Below are 21,476 nucleotides of genomic sequence, written 5' to 3'. Positions count from 1 at the left end.
TAGATTAATTACATCAATAACCCGGGCAATAGATGATCTTCACCGAAAGCGATTGAAAGTATTACGAAAATTGTAAAGGAGATGTTTCAAAATGTATGGGCTTCCGGCCACCTTTTGTACACTATACTAAAATCTAAGAAAACTTGCAAAGCACAATTCGTAGGGGTTCATTATCCTCAAATCATCTTGGTTTAACCGTTTAAAACAATCACTTACCCTTAAACTTGCAACACAACAGTGGAAAAACATCATGGCGGCAGTGGTTACCGTAATTTTGTCATCGGCATAGATATACTATCTATATCTATCGGCATAGATATATATGCTGCCAAAATAAAGACGTAGATAGGTTACTAACAAAACAATCCGCTGTTGTTTGTGGCACTCATCGCGAGAAATACATACTACTTTACAAATATTATATTTAAACAACATACTAATAAATAGTCAAGAGGAGCAAGTAGGACGGCACGTCTAACTGAATGTGCAAAAAAAGGATAAACATATAACTTTATGCGTGACAGTCATGATGACTATTCGTCAAAGATGAGTTTAAGTAAGATCCGTCTATATGAATTATAATAAAGCAGTAATTAGCAAGTTAGTAAGCAAACATTAGTAAGCAGCAATTGTATGCAAAACATTGGATAGATTGATTATTAATAATAAGCGATAGTTGCAACAATGGGAGCATGCGATTTGTTAATATGCGCGTATTCTGCATCGCGGTCGATAGCAACTTATTAATGCAATCGCCAAAACGCAATCGCCGCTCCTAAAAATAGCTACTCTGTTATTGCCTTAAGTGCTCTCAAGTAATATTTCAGAGAAGCGCCATAATTCCGGTCGCTTCAGTTTGTTTTGCAGTTGATCTGCATGCTGCCAAAATTTGTAGGTCAGCGGAACGAGACGCGAAAAACACAAACACTCCGTGTAGTCAGAAAAGTCAGTAAACATAGAGTAATAATTAGCATAGAGTGCGAATGCCGGCGACATCTTACTACATATTGCAAGAAGATGGGCTATACTATAGTCTGATTCATAATGAGGTGTCCAAAATGTAAACAAAGAAATGTCACTGTCAAAATTAACAAGACATAAAAACTAACAAACTCAACAAAAAACGAAAACTTTAACAACTATACACAATTTAACAGACGCGCTATGAAAACGAGAAAACATTAGAGTTCGATCACAATCCCGAAAATGAATAATATTAGCTACGAAACTTAAAAATGACGGCACTAGAAATGTGTCGGATTCAGAGTGTGTGGTAACACACTCTGAATTTAAATAAAATTATCACATTTTAATTTTCTACCATAAACCTTGTTTTTTATTATTATTACTGTATGAAAAGAAATTGAGGTAATATAAATATTATAAAATGTGAGTTAATCTTAATTTATTTAGATTATTATTTTATTATTGTTGTATTAATTTAATATCGTCAAATATAAGAAACTACCATTTGAAACGTATTTTCTTGATAGGTCAACACCTTTGTTTACATTTTGGACACCTAATTATGAATCAGACTATAGTTGTCTAGCTTTCTATAACGATATTTACATTAAATTAGCTCACTCTATATATTTCTAGAGTAAAACGGTCCTTGCTTTTCGGTGGAAAATACCATCTGGCTTACATATAAAGCGATTGTCTTGTCGTCAGAAGTGACAATGCATTTGTGATGTGTGTGAATGTATGTGTGAACCATATGACGTTGGTTACAGATGCCTATGGATAGCAGTGGTCGCTTACTTGCATAGTCCTTTGCCACTGTTTTTTTATAATATAGGTTGAAGGTGGTAGAACCCTTTGTGGTTCGACTCCGGCGGCACCACCGCCACACCTATTTCTACCTAATAACTGCAGTGTTAGGTGCTGCTGTGTTCCCGTTTGAAGGGTGTAGTAAGGGAGAAAGACTTTTCCGAGGCATTCCAGCTTAGTCCTCAGGGGTAGCGGCGCATCTGTGGCCGACCTCAGGTAGGAATATCTAATCCTATCTGGGGTTTATTACAGATGTCCATGGGCGGCAGTAGCCACTTACCATCAGGTGGACTGCATGCTCGTCTGCTACTCTTATATTATAAAAAAAAAATATAGGAGTAGGAGACGAGCATGCAGTCCACCTGATGGTAAGTTACTACTGCTGCCCATGGACATCTGTAATCAACCCTAGATAAGGTTAGATATTCCTACCTGAGGTTGGCCGCACGCTTCGGACGCTTCGGAAAAGTATGTCTCCATTACCACACCCTTCAAAACGGAACATAGAAGCGCCTAACACTAATGCTATTAGGTAGAAATAGGTGTGGCGGTGGTGCCGCCGGAGTCGAACCACAAAGGGTTCTACCTACCACCTTCGAACTTATACTTCGAATATTAAAAAATACTTAAACTTAAAATGACGATGCGATATATCGCGCATAACGTGTTCTCACCTATGTCGACTGTTCATACCCGAGTAAGCTCGCTCTATATTTCAAAATGACTGTGAGAAAACTTCTCTGGTTCTAAGCCAACACCGAATCGAGAGATTGTGCCAGGACTCTCGAAGTCGAGAAGAATATTTGTGTGCGGGTTGATATATTGTATGTCGACGAAATGTGGCAGGTACACTTGACAAGGAAGCATTGCAGTCTATAGAAGTATGCTAGAAATGGAAAGTGACACGACATGACGATGCATTTATTGCCTGTTTTTGGGTTCCGTAAACAAGGGTTTTATAAGACAGTGGTAGCACTAGGTAGGTACACTTCCACACTTATTTTTAATGTCAATCAGATCTTACGTTTCAATGGAAGCAAGTGGATATCGATTGACTTACATATGAAACTGCCATCTGAGTCTAATAGTTTCATCTGTAAATAACTTTTGGTAGACGCCTTGTTCTTTACTCATCTTGATAGTCACCGTTTAAGCAAGTGATAATTAATTTCTAATACGCACATAACTTTGAAAAATCAGAGGTGCGTGCCTGGGATTTGAACCTCTGACCCCTCGATCGAGAGGCCGAGTTTCTTAACCACTAGGCTATCACTGCTTTTATAGATAGATAAATCTTACCTTTACACAATTCATACACTCAAAAACATTACCCTCAGTAGGATAGAAAATCCTTTAATTATTATTTACTCAATTGTAAAATACCGAACCATAACAAAGCTTACAACAATTACAAAATGGCTAACCGGAGAGATAGTATAATCTTACCTTACACAATACCAAAACTGAACTATACCACTAATTGCATTCTAGGGCATTTGCTAAAATAGTAGAAACTAACGCTGATATGATAGTGTCTGATGTTAGATATTCATGTTGAATATTTACAAAGATTAAATGTACTACAGAGTGGGCATTGGGAATATTTTCATACAAATCTTTACGAACATAGATTTTTTTTTCTTTTTTGTTGTTCACGAGGGGGAAACCTTCAAAAGGTACCCGTGGGAGCGACACAGGGTTATGTGGGACTCTTACCGCACTAAAACCCCCCCGGTGGCCGTCCTCAGCGCTGCGTAGAGGACTCCGGGATCTGCAAAGGAACGCAACCGGAGTCCTCTTAGCGCATTGCCCCGTCGGGCTCCGCCCAGGTGAGCTTATCGCTCACCGCACCGCCTGGTGGGTACGACGGTATTCGACCACACATACCGTAATCCTTCCCGGGGCTGTTGGCCGAGCTCCCACTCTTGCCATCCACGACTCCAGAAGCGGATACCGTAGCCCTATTCTTGTCCCGGAACTACAGGGATAGATATTTCTGCCTAGTGACAGTAATTTTCAGCGCTGCTGTGTTCTGGTTTGAAAGTATGGGAGATATACTTTTCCGAAGTATTCCGGGGGTCCGCAGGGGTAACGGCGCATCTGTAGCCGACCTTAGACAGGAGTCGATTTTTATCTGAGGTTGTTAACAGATGTCCGAATGCGGCAATGGTCGCTTACCATCCATATTAACATATTACATAGATTAATATCTTTGCCATATTATAAAAAAATATATATCTACTTATCAATAGGTGTCGCTAATTATAAGTATAATCATTCGTTAATTGTTTAATTAACCTTGTTGAATTTCGATATTTTAACATTGATAATGATCATACTTTTACACACGTTTAATTCCATAACACAACAACAATTGCCTTTTAAAAATTACGTTCTAGAATGATCCTTCAAACTTAGTACCAATTGGCAGTAACTCGTAGCTAATTATTCTCGCTCTAGGTTCTGCTCTTAATTTCTCAAATTCTCTTATTCGCCATGTCCCCTCTATAACTACTATATCATTGACTACCTTTGAATATTTATGCGCCTGCGCACGGGCGGCGAGTGGGGTTCGATAGCTTTTAATATATTTAATGGCTGTTAACTCGAACGTTGCCTGAGATATGATATTGGGTAAGGTAATACACGTCATGGAGATTATTATTTAAGTCGTACTAGTTTATGATTGCGGCTCTAACGCCAAAGACAAATGACCTAACTACGTATAATTTAGTAAATTTAACTAATATATCGCCTTTAAAGATTATAACCGATCTACAGTGTTGCGTAGGCCTACACAAAATAAATATTTTATTTCAAGCAACTACGGCCGCGGTCACTAGTTGGATGGGTGACCGCTAGTTGCAACGTCATACGCGCATGCTTCGAAGAATACCTATGTTGCCAATTACAAGCAGTCGGTCCCGGTTATTGTCAGGGAATAGTTAGAATAAAAAAGTTTTCATGGAAAATAATAGATGTCGTACTTTTTATCGCTGCAAATAAACATTAATGATATTTTTATTGGTCTAATAATCATCATCATCATCATCATCATCAACCCATTACTGTGTCCCACTGCTGGGCACGGGTCTCCTCTCAGAATGAGAAGGATTAGGCCATAGTCCACCGCGCTGGCCAAGTGCGTATTGGTAGACTTCACATACCTTTTGAGATTTTTTTTTATATATCTCTCAGGTATGCAGGTTTCCTCACCATGTTTTCCTTCACCGTTTAAGCAAGCGATAATTAATTTCTAATACGCACATAAATTTGAAAATCAGAGGTGCGTGCCTGGGATTTGAACCTCGGACCCCTCGATCGAGAGGCCGCGTTTCTTAACCACTAAGCTATCACTGCTTTAAGAATTCTAATAATGAAGACATGTAATATGGTCACATAAATTTAGGATAATAGCTATTTTATCCTACTTTTTTATTTTTCGGCTACTTATATAAATACTTTGTAATTCAACCTCTCAACTTTTACAAGTTAGAGACTTATAATGGCGCCACCGAAATCGTTCATTAATCCCTCTTATTCTTAAAATTCTTGCATATTTTTCAGGTTCGCAAACGATTTATTCGATTGATTTGATTTGCATCTGAGCCTGACCGTATTCAATTACAAGTTTTGCATCAACTGTACCTTAAATATACGATGCCTTTTCATCACTGATATGCCAATTTATTGCGTCCGTCGTGGCGAGGACGGCAGCACACAGTCGAAATTCCATTGGGAAAAACTGTTTTATTTTGGAGTAGACTATTAAGCGTATTGTAAATATAAGATGTGTCTGATTAGATTTACGTAACACGGCAGGTCATCGTCCTCTGCCAGGAGTGAAGTCATAGGGTTCACAGGGTCCATGGACTTCGAGGACTTACTTCTTAGATTAGATCTATCTATATTAGATTAGATTAGATCTAGTACATCGAATGACACTAAATGTCGTATATCGTATCATACCGGTCAAGCAGAGGGTACCGAGATCGATTCCGAATTCTCATTTTTATTAAAGTGGGTCATAATACTGTCAAGTAGTTTTAGTTTAGAAATTCATTCTGTTTGGAATTTCTCGATGCAATATTTTATAACTCTACGTTTATTTTAGCTCGCTGTGTTTTATTGTCGTTGTGTATAGTTGATATAACATTTTATTATTAATTTTAAATATAAAACTATAAAATTACAGGATATTAGTATGATGCACTTCAGATCAGACAATACTGTCTATAAGCCGAGTCGAACGTGTGTAAATCGGTTTAATGGAACCTTATTGAAGTCTTCCAATGACGTCACACCACGATAAACCTACGGATTTATACCGGCACAAAATATCGTACATTATTCCACCGATATATTTTATATAGTGATGACAATTTGTGCCCGATTCATCTGATTACGATGGTAACACGATCGATATTAAATCTTGGAGATGCGACGAATAAATCTTATTACAAAGGATAAGATTTACGAAGTTAAAGGATTTTTAATGAACAATTTAAAGCACGTTCCAACTTAGTTTATATGACTAAAATACCAATCAATCAGTTAATCGGATTGATAGTGTTCTCTGCTGACTATGGATATACTGAATGATGATGAATGAAATATGAATGAAATATATTTATTTGTATAGGCCAACGACGGCACTTACATATTGTCAGGTACAATATTTTTCTTAAACTACTATCGGATCGGAACGCGACCTCTACTGAAAAGATCCGGTAAGAAACTCAGCGAAGCATATCTATATTCAACCCAAAAAGAAAAGCCTTTCTGAGACCTTTGGGGCAGTCCCCAGTCCGTCCCCAGTCCCCAGTCGGAATGCCTCGTGTAACTGTGCCTTACCACATCGTTCAAACAAATATATAATACCGCTTGACGCTAATAATAGGCAAAAACGTTGTGACAATGGTGCCACCGATTCGAACCACGAAGAGATCCACCAACTTTAACCTCAGATTCCAGCAATTTTACACGGCAACCCAAAAATATGCGCCGATTGACGTGGGAAAGAGACGGGTAGTGTGCAAGCGGGACACCCAAGTCACGTTCTGTAGTTTACCGCACGTCGATTTAGAGTTATAGAAATGAATATGGTATAAATAAGTTCACTAAACGGTTAACAGCAAATCATCGGAGTTGGTATTTGGTTATGTTTTTGAATGAGTACACCTGTTTAGTTACTAGGAATAATATATATACTTATATTTATTATTATGGCAATTATACATATATTTATTATTATAGCAATGGCAGACACAGAGCATGCAGTTCGTCTGATGGTAAGTGGCTACTGCCACCCATGGACACCTGTAATCAACCCCAGGTAGGATCAGATATTCTTACCAGAGGTCGGCCACACATGCGCTACCCCTGAGGACGAAGCTGGTACGCCTCGGAAAGTATTTCTCCCTGACCCTTCAGACCAGAACACAACAGCGTTTAAAACTGCTGTTATGAAGTAGAAATAGGTCTGGCGTTGGTGCCTGATGCCGGAGTGGAACCGCGAAGGGCTACCACCTATAATATAGTATAATATATTGATCTTTATCACCGATCTTTTCCACCTCTATGCATCTTCTCTCAATATAAGACCGTGGTGATCTTCTTATGGCACAACCCTGGTGAAATGAAAATCTGAGTTATCACGGACTTTAAACCCGTACTCCTTGTAGGTGTGAGAGGATAAAAATTATACCAAAAGGATTCTGCTCTTTATTTTTTAATTATCTTGATTAATCTGTAACTCCTGAAACTAAGGACTCCGACAAAATGTGGAACAAATTTCCTCGTAAGATATTCCCAGAACACTATACACTCACGCATGGGGCTCTTTACAAAGGTTTTCTAAAGCTCTCCTTCAAAGCTTTGAATCTTCAGATGTTACAAATGTCTAGGTGACGATGGTCACCAACCATCTGATCGCCGGTGTGCCTAAGCTAGTTACAAAAGCTTGTTAATAAAAGATGAGTATCTGAGACTATCCCTGGACTAATCGAAGTATAAAAAATGCCATTTATTCGCAGTAGGAAGTTAAATGAACAGTTTGAACTTCAATGCCTTTTTGTCTCTGTAGTTCCTACACATCAGCTGAAGGAGACAGAAGAAACCAAGAATTCCACCACGATTCTAGACACTTTTGACATTAAAATGAACGCTAGAAAATAGAAAATAGGTTTTAATTGCGTCATCCCGACAGATGACGGATGGCTTGCACGTCGCCTCAAACGGAGACATTTGGCAAATAGCTGTAATCTGGTTCCTTCTAACGTTAACGCTAACGTATTCTGACGTGCCCGAGTTGTATAAAACTGGTCGTAACGCCAAGCTATGCACGTGATGCACTGTTCAAGTGGATTTCTTACCTACTTTACGAACAAAAGTACCTGTTGTTTTGTTAGATGTTCCTGCGGCCTATAAATCTAAAATAGGAAAACTTGGTACTTCCATTACGTGACGTCATATGCTAAAAAATACACTAAGTACATCGCCGCCTAAGAACTCTGATTTAAGAAATAGCCCTTCAAACTGCAATAGAGGTGGTCCCTTTGTAGCCGAATTATGAAAAAACCATTGTTTTCTTAGCAGTCTCTTTGACACAGACAAAAAGCCTCAATAGTTCCTTACAAAAGCCAAAGGCTTCTGAGAATAAACTTGAACATTGACATTAAAATGAATGCTGGAAAATAGGTTTTTGATTGCGTCATCCCGACAGAAGACGGATGGCTTGCACGTCGCCTCAAACGGAGACATTTGGCAAATAGCTGTAATCTGGTTATGACGTTAACGCTAACGTGTTCTGACGTGCCCGAGTTGTATAAAACTGTTCGTGACGCCACTATGCACGTGATGCACTGTTCAAGTAGGTTTTCTTACTTATTTTGCGAACGAAAGTACCTGTTGTTTTGTCAGCTGTTTCTGTGGCCTACAAACCTACTGTTTGTTATGTTCGGTTAGTTTTAGGATGTATTGTCGTCAAACCTTGACGGGTCTCAAAATGAGAGGAATTTATACCATAGTCCATCGCGTTGGTCAGGTGAGAATTGACAGACTTCGCCTACCTTTTAGAACTTTTTTAAAACTCTGACATGTAAGTTAACGCGATGTTTTATAGCATAAGTATGTTTGAAGGTGTTAGAACCCCTCGTGGTACGTATTTCTTATATTAACAGCAGATATGAGGTATTTCCAACTTAGTCCGATTCTGTGAGTTCGAAATCTGCTGGCGACTTAAAGTAAAGATGGTTGAAGATACTATAACATTGCCTATTGGTATAAATGTAACAAGGATTTTTTCAAGTCCTTGAAAAGACAAATAAGACTTACGTTCTACAAGAGGTTTGTCGACATAAAATAATTCTCCCTACAATTTAACCTATTTTTACTTATTGCATAAGTGCAAAGTCCTCTCCACGCTATTTGTTCTGCAGGAACCAGGACGCGCTCCCGAGAGATCGATTAATGCTGCCTGTTCACGGTAAGACTTACGTTAGAGTTAGTGACTACGAAGTAGTTGCGACAATATATTCATATTATATTTATAGTCATATTTATTTCTCTTATTTGGACAATTCAAATACTGATTAAACTGACCAAAAATCAATAACATTAGTAATTTGATGTAAATACATAAGAATATGTAAAATATCAAGGCACCGTGTAAAACTAAGTGAATAGCTATAAAATGAGTATAATAATGAATAGCTTAAAACCGATAATAATTTGAATGTCTTTGCATGAAGACATAATTTAAGAGGAAAGTATTCCTATCGTATAATAAAATAAAAAGTATAATTTTGTCACATTTTACGGAACATTTTAATTTTATTACTAATTTAAAGTTCATCAATCAGTGATTGTCTGATTTCCGTCAAAATCAGTCGTGTTGCTCGCGTGCTCTAAATAAGAGCAGAAAGTGCATACGAATCATAACATTGTCGTCGCGCCGCCGGCCGCGCCGCGTTCGTTGCGATGACCCAGTTAAAGTGCAAGGTGTTATAACCGATTGTTTTATAATATTAAGGTGCAGCTACACTTGTCGTAAGTATGGCAAAGCAATCTCCTTTGAAAATAAAAACAGATACTGAACATATGCTCTATGAAGCATACAAAAAAGAAAAAGCTGAGAGAGAAAATCTCGAAAGCATTATTAACAACTTTAAGAGCCAAATAGCTCAACTGCAGCTAGAGATCACAGAGTTGAAAGCCCAGAAGAATACAGAGGGGAATGAGAACATTCCCAATAAGCAGCCAACTCGTCCGGTGGCATACTCTACCGACGAGGAGGAACTTGCTAAAGAAACGGAGTGGATAAGGCAGAAAAGCCGAAAGAAACGGAAATTAACGACATCACCCACTTCCGTCGAACAAGATGCCTGCGAAAAAATGGCACCAGAAAAAATTAAAAAGATTCCTCAGCCACCACCCATTATAGTGGATGGTATAATAAACTATCAAAATTTTTATGATTTTCTTACTCAACATGTTATTGGGAATACCTTCAGTGTTAAAATGATGAGTAAGGATAAAGTCAAAATTAACACCGTTAACGAAGACAGCTACAGAACACTCACAAAAAGTCTCTCTGAGAAACAATTAATATGGCACTCTTATGAAAATAAACGTGAGAGGCCAATACGGGTTGTTGCAAAAAAATTACACCATACATGTGATCCGAGAAGAATCGTGGAAGATTTACAAGAAAAAGGGTTTAAAATTTTGGAAGCTATAAACAAGCTAAGATGGAAGAATAAAGAGCCACTTGACATGTTTATGCTTACGTTTAATAATGAAGAAGATATTAACAAGGTTTATAATATAAAATCGATTTTAGGTTGTAAAGTGGAAATTCATCCACTGAAAACTTCGAAATTAATTCCTCAATGTAAAAGGTGCCAAAACTATGGTCACACACAGAAATATTGCGGAAGAGAACCAAGATGCGTCAAATGTACTGGCAAACATCTTACTACGGAATGTCAGAAACCAGCAGACGCTAAAGCTAAATGCATTCACTGTGGCGAAGCTCATCCCGCGAACTATAGAGGATGCATCGTGGCAAAAGAGATGCAAAAAATTAAAAACAAAAATCATAAGAAGCCAAGAAAAAGTGAAAACCTGCAGACAATTCCAGAACAGCGGTATCTAAAAACTACTGACAAAAATGTCACTTTTGATATAAAAAATCAGGAACCAAACAGAAAAGTCACAATGAAATCTTATGCTCAAGTAGCAGCATCCAACAAAAAGTTACAACAACAGTCAAATCCGATTACAAACAAAGAAACTGAAGATAAATTAACTCAAATTTTTAAGTTCATGACAACATTCAATGAACGGCTCAATAAAATAGAGAAAGATATTATCACACGTACTAATAAATTATAATGGGTCGTATACTAAAAATTATGACATGGAACGCAAACGGGCTACATCAACATCAGTACGAACTTCAAGTAGTCCAAGATACCAAAAATATAGATATCTGCTTGATTTCAGAAACACACTTCACCTCACAGACACACATAAAATTTAAAGGGTATGCTGTATACCACGCGATCCATCCAGATAATTGCGCTAGAGGTGGAAGTGCTGTTATCGTTAAAGAAAGTTTGTGTCACTACGAACAATTTAAGCACCAAGAACATGATATTCAATCTGTGGCTATTGGTGTCGAAACTAAAGACTACCGTATAACTATTGCAGCAATCTATTGCCCACCTAGATATTCCATAAAGAAAGAACAGTATGTAAGATTTTTAAATAATTTAACCGAAAAATTCATCTTAGGTGGTGATTTTAATGCCAAAAATACCTACTGGGGCTCGAGATTAACAACTCCCAAAGGCAAAGAACTATTCAATGCCTTAAAAGAGGCTCATTGTGAAGTTATATCAACAGGACAACCCACATATTGGCCCACTGATCCTAACAAAGTTCCTGATCTAATAGATTTTTTTATATACAAAAATATATCAGGAGGTATCATGAGCATTGAGGGCTCGTACGATATGAACTCGGATCATTCACCAATTATTCTGACACTAAATCAAAGCTTTGTGCATAAAAATAGTCAGATAGGCCTAGTAACTAGGCAAACTGATTGGGAAAGTTTCAAGATAGATCTTTCTCGTAATATAAATTTGGATGTTCCCCTTAAAACTCCGGAACAAATAGATAAAGAAGTCGATGGATTCGTCAAAATTATCCAAAATACAGCCTGGGAAAATACACCACAAACTAGGTTGAGAATTACTCGTCCTACATATCCAAGAGAAATTATCTATCTTATAAGCGAAAAGCGGAGACAAAGGAACAGATGGCACCAAACTAGGTCTCCTGAAGATAAGAAACATCTGAACAACCTAACAAAAACACTTAGGAGAAAAATTAAACAATTCAATAACGATACCCTGAAAACCTATTTAAAAGGCCTAACAAATGATCGCAGCACAGACTACTCATTGTGGAAAGCAACCAAAGGATTAAAACGTCCAATCAAGCAGATTCCCCCGATTAAAGATAAGGATGGAAAATGGGTAATTGATGATACGCAAAAAGCTTCACAGTTTGCCTTTCACCTAGAAAAAATCTTCCAACACAATGATGGAGACTATAGTGATCACAATAGACTTTGTATAGAGCAGACAGAGCAAGACATTAAACTTGTGACGCCAAAAGAAGTACTAACAGAGATACAGCGCAGCATTAATCCAAAAAAAGCTCCTGGATTTGACTTGATCACAGGGGAAGTTATGAAGAACCTTCCGAGGAAAGCTGTAGTAAAATTAACTACCATAATTAATGCTTCATTTAGAATCCAATATGTTCCAGACTTATGGAAAGTTGCTGAAGTAATCATGATACCAAAACCGGGGAAACCGCCACATGAAGTTGCATCATACAGACCTATCTCCCTATTACCTATAATGTCGAAGGTCTTTGAAAAGCTATTGTTAAAGCGACTCAAGCCCATATTAAAACATAAAAAAATAATACCAGACCATCAGTTTGGTTTTAGAGAAAAACACTCCACAATTGATCAGATTCATAGAATTACCAATACAATAGAGAAATCATTAGAAGAGAAGAAAGTCTGCTCCGCAGTATTCTTAGATATAGCGCAAGCCTTCGATAAAGTCTGGCATGAAGGTTTGATATTAAAGTTAAGAGAAATGCTACCTAAACAATTCTCAGAAATTTTAATATCCTATATTTCAAATAGAGCTTTCCGAGTGAGACAAGGAGAAGCATACTCCGATCTCAAGCAAATAAAAGCTGGAGTACCACAAGGCAGTGTATTGGGGCCGGTCCTGTACCTCTTATACACCTGTGACATTCCAGAAACAGAAAACAACATCTTTGCAACTTTTGCGGATGATACTGCAATCTTAGCTGTTGGGAATGATCACGCTGAAGCAGCGGAGAAATGCCAATTAGCTATCAACAGAGTAGTTAACTGGACGAAAAAGTGGCGAATGAAGCTCAATGAAAGCAAATCAGTGCACGTCGACTTTACAAATAGGCATAATAACTATCAACCTATATATATAAATACTACACCTATACCATACGCAAATACAGCCAAATATCTTGGCATGACTCTTGATGCGAAGCTGCGCTGGAAAGCTCACGTCAAGAAAAAACGGGATGAGCTAGAGCTGAAATATAGAGCTATGCATTGGCTGCTTGGGAAACATTCCTCGCTGTCTACATACAATAAGTTATTATTATACAAACAAGTCCTAATGCCAGTATGGACATATGGTATTCAACTCTGGGGCTGTACCAAAAAAAGTAATGCAGAAATTATTCAAAGATTTCAAAATAAAGTACTTAGGAGTATTGCAAATGCACCTTGGTATGTAAGAAATGAAGATCTACATCGGGACCTTAAAGTAGACCTTGTCAAAAAAGTAATTAATACGTATGCCGAAGGTCATCAAAAAAGACTTCATCATCACGTTAATATCGAGGCTATCCAGCTCCTCGATACAACGGACCTAGTGAGAAGACTCAAACGGACTAAACCCTTTGAGCTTGTGACATGACACAGTGTAGTGTTAGTGAAATAGTGATAAGTGAACATTATAGAACACAAGAACAATGTGTCTACTCCCTTATGTGTTAAAACAAAGAAGTGCTGTGTCAGAGGACGCCGCCTTCATTATATGATTATTTAGCAGTTTAAGTTAGCGTAGAATTACTCATTAGTCATAAATTAGGCTAGATCGTAATTAATATAAAGTACCTATTAGTCACTTGGTACTTTATACAAACAAAAAAAAAAAAAAAAAAACTAATTTAAAGTAGCGCATTAACAGAAATCTTTATCCCAAAGCAATGCCAGGTAGATGGCGCGATGCGTTTGATTTGTTGTAAGGCACATTAGAGTTAAATCGAATGCTGTTTATGGCCGATATTACCCTCCTCGCAATTACAAGTTAGTATTGTCATATTAGTTATTACTTGAACTCGTGAATTAGTCTTTCTCTCTCGCTTATATAGAAGATGTTTATGATAAAACAACTTCAATACTTTGAAAGAGTAGTGAAAACGTTTCTTTTTTATTTTATAATAATATAGGAGGAACAGACGAGCTTGCAGTCCTGATAGTAAGTGGCTACTGCCGCCCATGGACATCTGTAATCAACCCCAGATGTGCCGGTACCCCTGAGGATAGATAGATTTAATCAAACAAATAATAGATAAATATTGTAAAATGAAAAAAGACACCTACCTGATTTATGTTAAAATCCGTCACGCCATGGGGCTTCAGGGCATGCTACAAAATGAGGAATACATAGATATATTCACTTGAAAAACATTACCTTCCGCTGTTCGTAAAAAAAACACATGAATCTAATATTTTTCGTATAGTGTTAGTGTTAGCAGTAATAGCAGTGATAGCCTAGTGGTTAACAAACTCGACCTCTCGAACGAGGGGTCCGAGGTTCAAATCCCAGGCACCTCTGATTTTTCAAAGCTATATGCGTATTAGAAATTAATTATCACTTGCTAAAACGGTGAAGGAGAACATCGTGAGGAAACCTGCATACCTGAGAGATTTATAATAAAAAAATTCTCAAATCTACCAATACGCACTTGGCCAGCGCGGTGGACTACAGCCTAATCCTTCTCATTATGAGAGGAGACGCGTGCCCAGCAGTGGAACAGCAATGGGTTGATGATGATGATGATGATGATGTTAGTGTTATTAGTATAAGCCTAATCTAGCAAATAGATATGCATTAATACTTACACCTGTCATGTCATAATCGAAGTTTGTATAGAACCTCTCAAGCTTGTGTAAGCTACTATGTAGAACCCACTAAAGACACCCATAGAATTGAGGCTATTGCAATCCAATCGGAATGCCAGATTTGCATCTGATATATTTACGTAAGATCAAATAAATATTGGTAAATAGTATGCAAATATTTATTATTGGCAAATATAGTGTTTGCGACTCTACCTCTCAATCGGGAGGTCCGAGGTTCGAACCCAGACAAGCCTCTGATTTTTGAAAATTATTACTATAAAAGTATTAGAAATAAATTATCAGTTGTTATAATGGTGATAAAAACCATCATGAGTAAATCTATACGCCTGAAAGTTCTTTAAAAAAAATTAAAAGGTGTGTGAAGTCTAGCAATTCGCACTTGGCCAACGCGGTGCCCTACGGCCTAAACCCTTCTCATTCTAAGAGGAGACCAATGCTAGACGAATGCCACACAGGAATGTGCATATTATAATTACTATATAATACTTGCTCTAACGTAGAAGGAAAACATCGTGAGGAAACCTGCATACCTGAGGAATTAAAAAAAAGATTTTAAAGATATGATGGTAGATCCATTACGCATTTGGCCAGCGCGGTGGACTATGGCCTAATCCTTCTGATTCTAAGAGGAAATCCGTGCCCAGTAGTGGGACAGTGGAAGCCAACAGGCTTACTACAGACTTTAGTCCTGATACACACACAATAAACGTTAAAACGTACACTCAACAATCACATACTACTTCCATCAACAAGAATGTATCCAATCACATTAATTTGAATTTATTTATGGGGTTCAGATACCCTATCTTTGCATTGTACGCCATAAGAGGCGAACCATTAACCCTATACATCTCACACTATCGACTCCTTAAAACAACATCAAAATCATCTCAGCTTCTACCTTATAGATCCGACACGAGATTCACAAGAATAAAGATTTATCAGAAAGTAAATTTTACATATAAGTTCTCTTAGTAGGTAGGCTCGCTACAAAACCAAATGAAGCTGAAAAAGCCACTTGGGCCATCTGTAACTATACATTTCGAAAAAATATTGGACTTATGACGTTCAATTATGGTATGGTTTTCGACCATGATGGCCAATTGCGCAAGACTTCACGCACTTTTGAATAAGTACATTTTAGTGAAGTCTCGGGTACTCGTACGTTTTCTCACGATGTTATATATTCAACGAATTTAATTCCTTATTTGACTATTGTAGTTAAGTTTGAAAAGACTAGAAATTGTAAAGATTTTAACCACACCATGATCAGGTTTATTCTGGGCAGCATTTTTGTTTGCCGCGCCAAAGTGCTAGTCCGCTCTTCCTCACCTTCTAAAGATATTATAGAAAAGATATGAGAGGAAACATAAAGTGGCTAAATATTATTAGATATTAAAATATTAAAATGTTAGACCATTAGACGTCATTTTTCGGGCTAGGCCCCAAACGTCTTAAATCTACACCACTGGTTTGACGAGAAGTACTCATACTTCCTACATTGAACTTCTGTACATACCTCTTCTCTCCTAAGATCCAACTAGACCTCAGCTTGCAGTCCGCGTGCGCGATACCGACCTTTAAAGGCTAATGTTAGATTAGATTCGCTCGATGCGTGTAAACCATATATAGATTATAATAGTCAATAGCTATTCAAATTCAAATAACTATATTTAATATCGAAATCGGTGGAGATCTAAAGGCTGTTTGCGATCTAATGGTTCAATAGTTTTATAGGCACTTTCTAATTTTAATATGTAATTTGTGTGAAGTGTGAACTTTCATAAGCATACTAACAATGCAATATTATTTTAAAGTTTTGATGGTGGTAGAAGCTGTGGTTCTACCGGAGAGGTACCACGACCACAACTATTTCGCGAAAAAGTTTTGCGTTTCGTTGGAAAACTGTGGATGCCGACTAATTTACACACAAAGCGACCATCTCGGCCCAGAGGAGTGGCATCGCTTTGATCGACTTCAGATAGAATCCCCAAATGCAGACCAGTAGTACCACTTACCATCAGATAAACTGCACATTTAGCTACTTTCATCTTATAGAAAAGGCTACACTCACCCCCACACTAGTAATCCCTGTGTGGGTGCTAAGGACACATACATAGACGAATACACAAACACCCAGGCCTAGAACAGAACTTAAATTTATCACTCAGATCTGTCTGACCGAGGATCGAACCCGGAACCCTGTGCACGTCACACCGGTATGGTGCCTTCGCCACGCGTCGTTGATTACAAAATAAGTCGTGGAAATTCATATCACTGGGTGTTTTTTATACAATAATACTGTATAATCATCATCAACCCATTATTGTCCCACTGCGGGGCACGGGTCTCCTCTCAGAGTTAGAAGGATCAGGCCATAGTCCACCGCGCTGGCCAAGTGCGTATTGGTAGACATCACACACCTTTGAGATGTTTTTTCTATAAAATCTCTCGGGTGTGCAGGTTTCCTCACGATGTTTTCCTTACCGTATAGCAAGTATTTCATTTCTAATACGCCCATAATCAAAGGTGCGTGCCTGGGATTTGAAACTAGGACCCCTCGATCGAGAGACCGAGTTTCTTAACCACTAGGCTATCACTGCATTTTATATAAATTAGGTATAATATCGTAGGTTTTGTACACACACGAAACCTAAGATCTTATCTCATTAGGTCAGCGGCAGGAAACCTCTCTCGGCTGCATTGCAAGGTGTTTACGTGTGACGCAAGATTTGCAAATGCGCTATAACGTTCACGATGCCGTGCAAAATTACGAATATTCTAAGATTGGTTTTATTTCACAAGTTTCCGTACAGAACCCTACTTTCAAAACTAAATGCACATGTGATATATGTAACGAATTATATATGCGAGTTAACAAGAGTTGTGTTATATCCCACAGGCGGGGATTAGTCTGGGAAGCCCGGAGATTAATTTACCATGAAACACTAAATGAATATTATGTAATTTAATGAATATACGAGGTATTAATGTTATATGTTATTAATTTTAAAGTGGCATGTGCCTTTGTACTATTTTAACAGGTCTTTAAAAGCGCCGTTGGGAATGCAAATATCGAAATTTGTAAATTTCTGTCCAGTAGATCTGGACTCTGGATAGATTGCTTAGTAATAACGTAAGCCATCAGGTTCAGCTTTTATGATAGGATAACTCCTTATGGCTTATTGAAGACCTTAAATATTGTTCAAAACATTCTACTGACATGCCTCGAATGCTTTTGTACCCTTAACGACTAAGTCAGAACGCTGTTAGTACCTCTCTTACCACACCCTTCAAACCAAAACGTAATAACGCTTTACACTGTTGCCGTACGGCAAAAACAGTTTTACGGTAGTACCTTCAAGTGGTACCACGAAAAGTTCTAACATTTTTAAAATAAAAGCAACCTTACTTCAACGCACTCTTCCAAAATTACCTACGAGTATGTTCTGACAGCGTATATTTTCCTATAAATCCATCAATATTTCTAATACAACATACACATTTCTTGCAAATATATTCTATGTAACGAATGTAAATTCGTTCATTAATCTCTTAAATGTTAATAAATGTTTCGTATAACAGTTCCACATACCTAGGTTGTGAAATAGTTTTTGCTGCAAGCACAAGTTTTTGTCAATCACTTCTTGTGTCATTAGCAAACGAGTGGGAATTGATATCCGTTAATGAGATGTTTTGTTGAGAATTTTGAAATTAAGTTTTAAGTAAATATGCGAGTATTTATAACTATGTTTGAAACAAGAGCCTATGTTTGAAATGCGGTAAAACCAAATCCATTGTTAAACAATAAATTTAGTAGAGCCCTTTTTGCCCAAACAAGCAGACCATTTTTGTATTATACTATGTTTATATTATAAATAATAATAATAACAACGATGGCTTAAATCGTCATACGAAACAAAGAAGCACTCATAAAATTTTGCCCAGCGGTCACCCATCCAACTTTCGACCGCATCCAACGTTGCTTATCTTGTAAATAGTTTGAAAACTTTACGCGGGGTTATAGATACGCGCTTCACCTTCCATTATGTAACACGGATTTATTTATATCACTTACAAGTATTTTGAAAGACCTAAACATTATGAAAGGAATTCCCTTTCAACCACGCAGATTCCATTATACGTATAATTGGCTAGAACATAATATATTCCGTCATGGCTAGTAGAGGACATAATCACCCGATGACTTAGTGGGTACTTGGGCAATATTTTCTTGTTTAGAAGTTCCTTATGCGGTTAATGTATGCAAAACAATACAATCGACCCATTACTCAGTCAGATAGATATCGGATCAGCGTTAATTCGGTACCTAACGATTGCAACAGCGATCTGTACGGGAAAGGTGCTGCCACATTCTACTGGTACATTTAATTTTGTCAACCACCGGAAAGCCCTACCCGCTTAATCCCTATAAGTCTTATGTTGTGGTTGAGACACTACATTTATGATTAGGTTTATGAGGTAAGAAAGATTATTTCTCGAGTTGACTACAGATCTTTAAGGACAGCATTTCCCAGTTACTACAGATACTACATCTATAATATATAGAAGATAGTACCAACAATGCGTAATACACTTTTTATATACTCGTAACATGTTATTTATTGTATCTTTAAATTTTAAAAAGTTTGTTTATATAAAATTTGTACGTTAATCATTTATTATTATCATTTTAGGTAACGGTATATTGTTTGATTATCTGTGAAAATTTGGTTCTATACAGCTGGTGTATATTTTTTTTATTTTCCGTGAATAAATCATTATTCTTTTTTATTATATTCCAGTAGCCTATTGGCGACAGTAACGTCACTCACCAAGTAAGCTACCTTTTAATACTCAAATTAAAAATATCGTTACGTTTATTTTGTATTAACAAAAAACAAGAAATTAAAAACAGTAATTTCAATTTTCCCTTACAATGTAGACACAGATAGAATGTGGGTATGCCCTTACGGCAGTGTATCTAGCGAGCCGCAGTAAATACGGCTGTGTCCGCTAATGATATTGTGACGGGATGGTGCTAGTGTTAGGAGACTGTGTGGACACTGCGACTATTAAGTACGACCTATTACAGTTTTACGTCATTAAATTCAATTAATTTTCAAACACTATTCTAAGAGTAGTAGACGACCATTCAGTCCATCTGACGGTAAATGGCTACTGCCGCCCAAGGACATCTGTAAGCAAAGGTCGGCAACAGATGGGCTGCTACCCTTGAGGACTAAGCTGAAATAGCTCGGAAAACTATGTCTCCCTTACAACACCCTTCAAACCAGGACACAGCAACGCTTCCTTCGCCCCTGAGAGTATCCGCCACCGTATCAAATCGTTTAATCGTTTTACAGGCCAAATTTTCAAATGTATTTCAATAATCAGGCAATAGTTCAATAAACAATCCATGTCATATTACGAAGTCTTAATATTCAGTGCTAAAGTAAGAGTTCCTTTTACGAAATAGAAATTAATATGCGCTATAATAATTTAGACGTTCCAAAACATTTTGATTGGATGGATATGATTCTCACGAAGTAAAATTAAAACATTTAACGCCTAGCACTTGGTATGCTATTAAATTAGCTTAAATGTGCCAATAAATACCTCGAGTAGCTCATTTACCAGCTACGCGCTTTGCAGATAATGCGGCACTCTTGTAAGACGTAATCGGTATATCATTTACGTAAAGCATAGAGCTGGTTCACACTGCAGAAAATATACTAGAATATAGTACTAGATTTTTTTTATTATTCATAATAGGTAGTAAACACAACCGAAAATAGAGGCACATGGCGAGATAATAAAGAGAAAGATGACTAATAGAAACCACAACTCAGCATTGAGGAAAACGAAGCAAGGAGGAAGAGGAAGTACTAAAAACTTTATTTTATTCTAGTTTGTTCGTTTAACGCCCGCGATGACCCGCGTGGTATCCATTGTATTTTATTATTGCAGTACACAATTAAAAATAAAAGAACAATGTATTAAAAATAAATAATGTGCACTCAGTTTAAGGGATGGCCCGTAAGGTCGTGTGCAGAACAGCGGGTTTCCTAGTTGTAGCGGTGAAAGGAGCGTGTTGCAACTCGCGGATAAATCTCATAGGATGCTGTAACTACTGGCTGGCTGTTAACCACTGGTAAGTGTAAGCTTGATTAATTAGTCAGGTAACTATAGAAAATAACCGAATTCTGTGTCATTATTATGTAAAAAATAATTTTAAAAAAATGTTGGTTTAGTCTTGAGGAAAGCTGCATACCTGAGAAATGTACAGCAAAAAGTTTTCAAAGGTATGTGAAGTCTTCCAATACGCATTTGGCCAGCGCAGTGTACTATGGCCTAATCCTTCTCATTCTGAGAGGAGACCGATGCCCAGCAGTGGAACAGTAATGGGTTG

This window comes from Epargyreus clarus, unplaced genomic scaffold (assembly GCF_041222505.1).
Source record: "Epargyreus clarus isolate Ecla_fem2 unplaced genomic scaffold, WU_Ecla_fem_2.2 ptg000031l, whole genome shotgun sequence".
NCBI lineage: Eukaryota > Metazoa > Arthropoda > Insecta > Lepidoptera > Hesperiidae > Epargyreus > Epargyreus clarus.
This window is presented reverse-complemented; position numbering follows the sequence as displayed.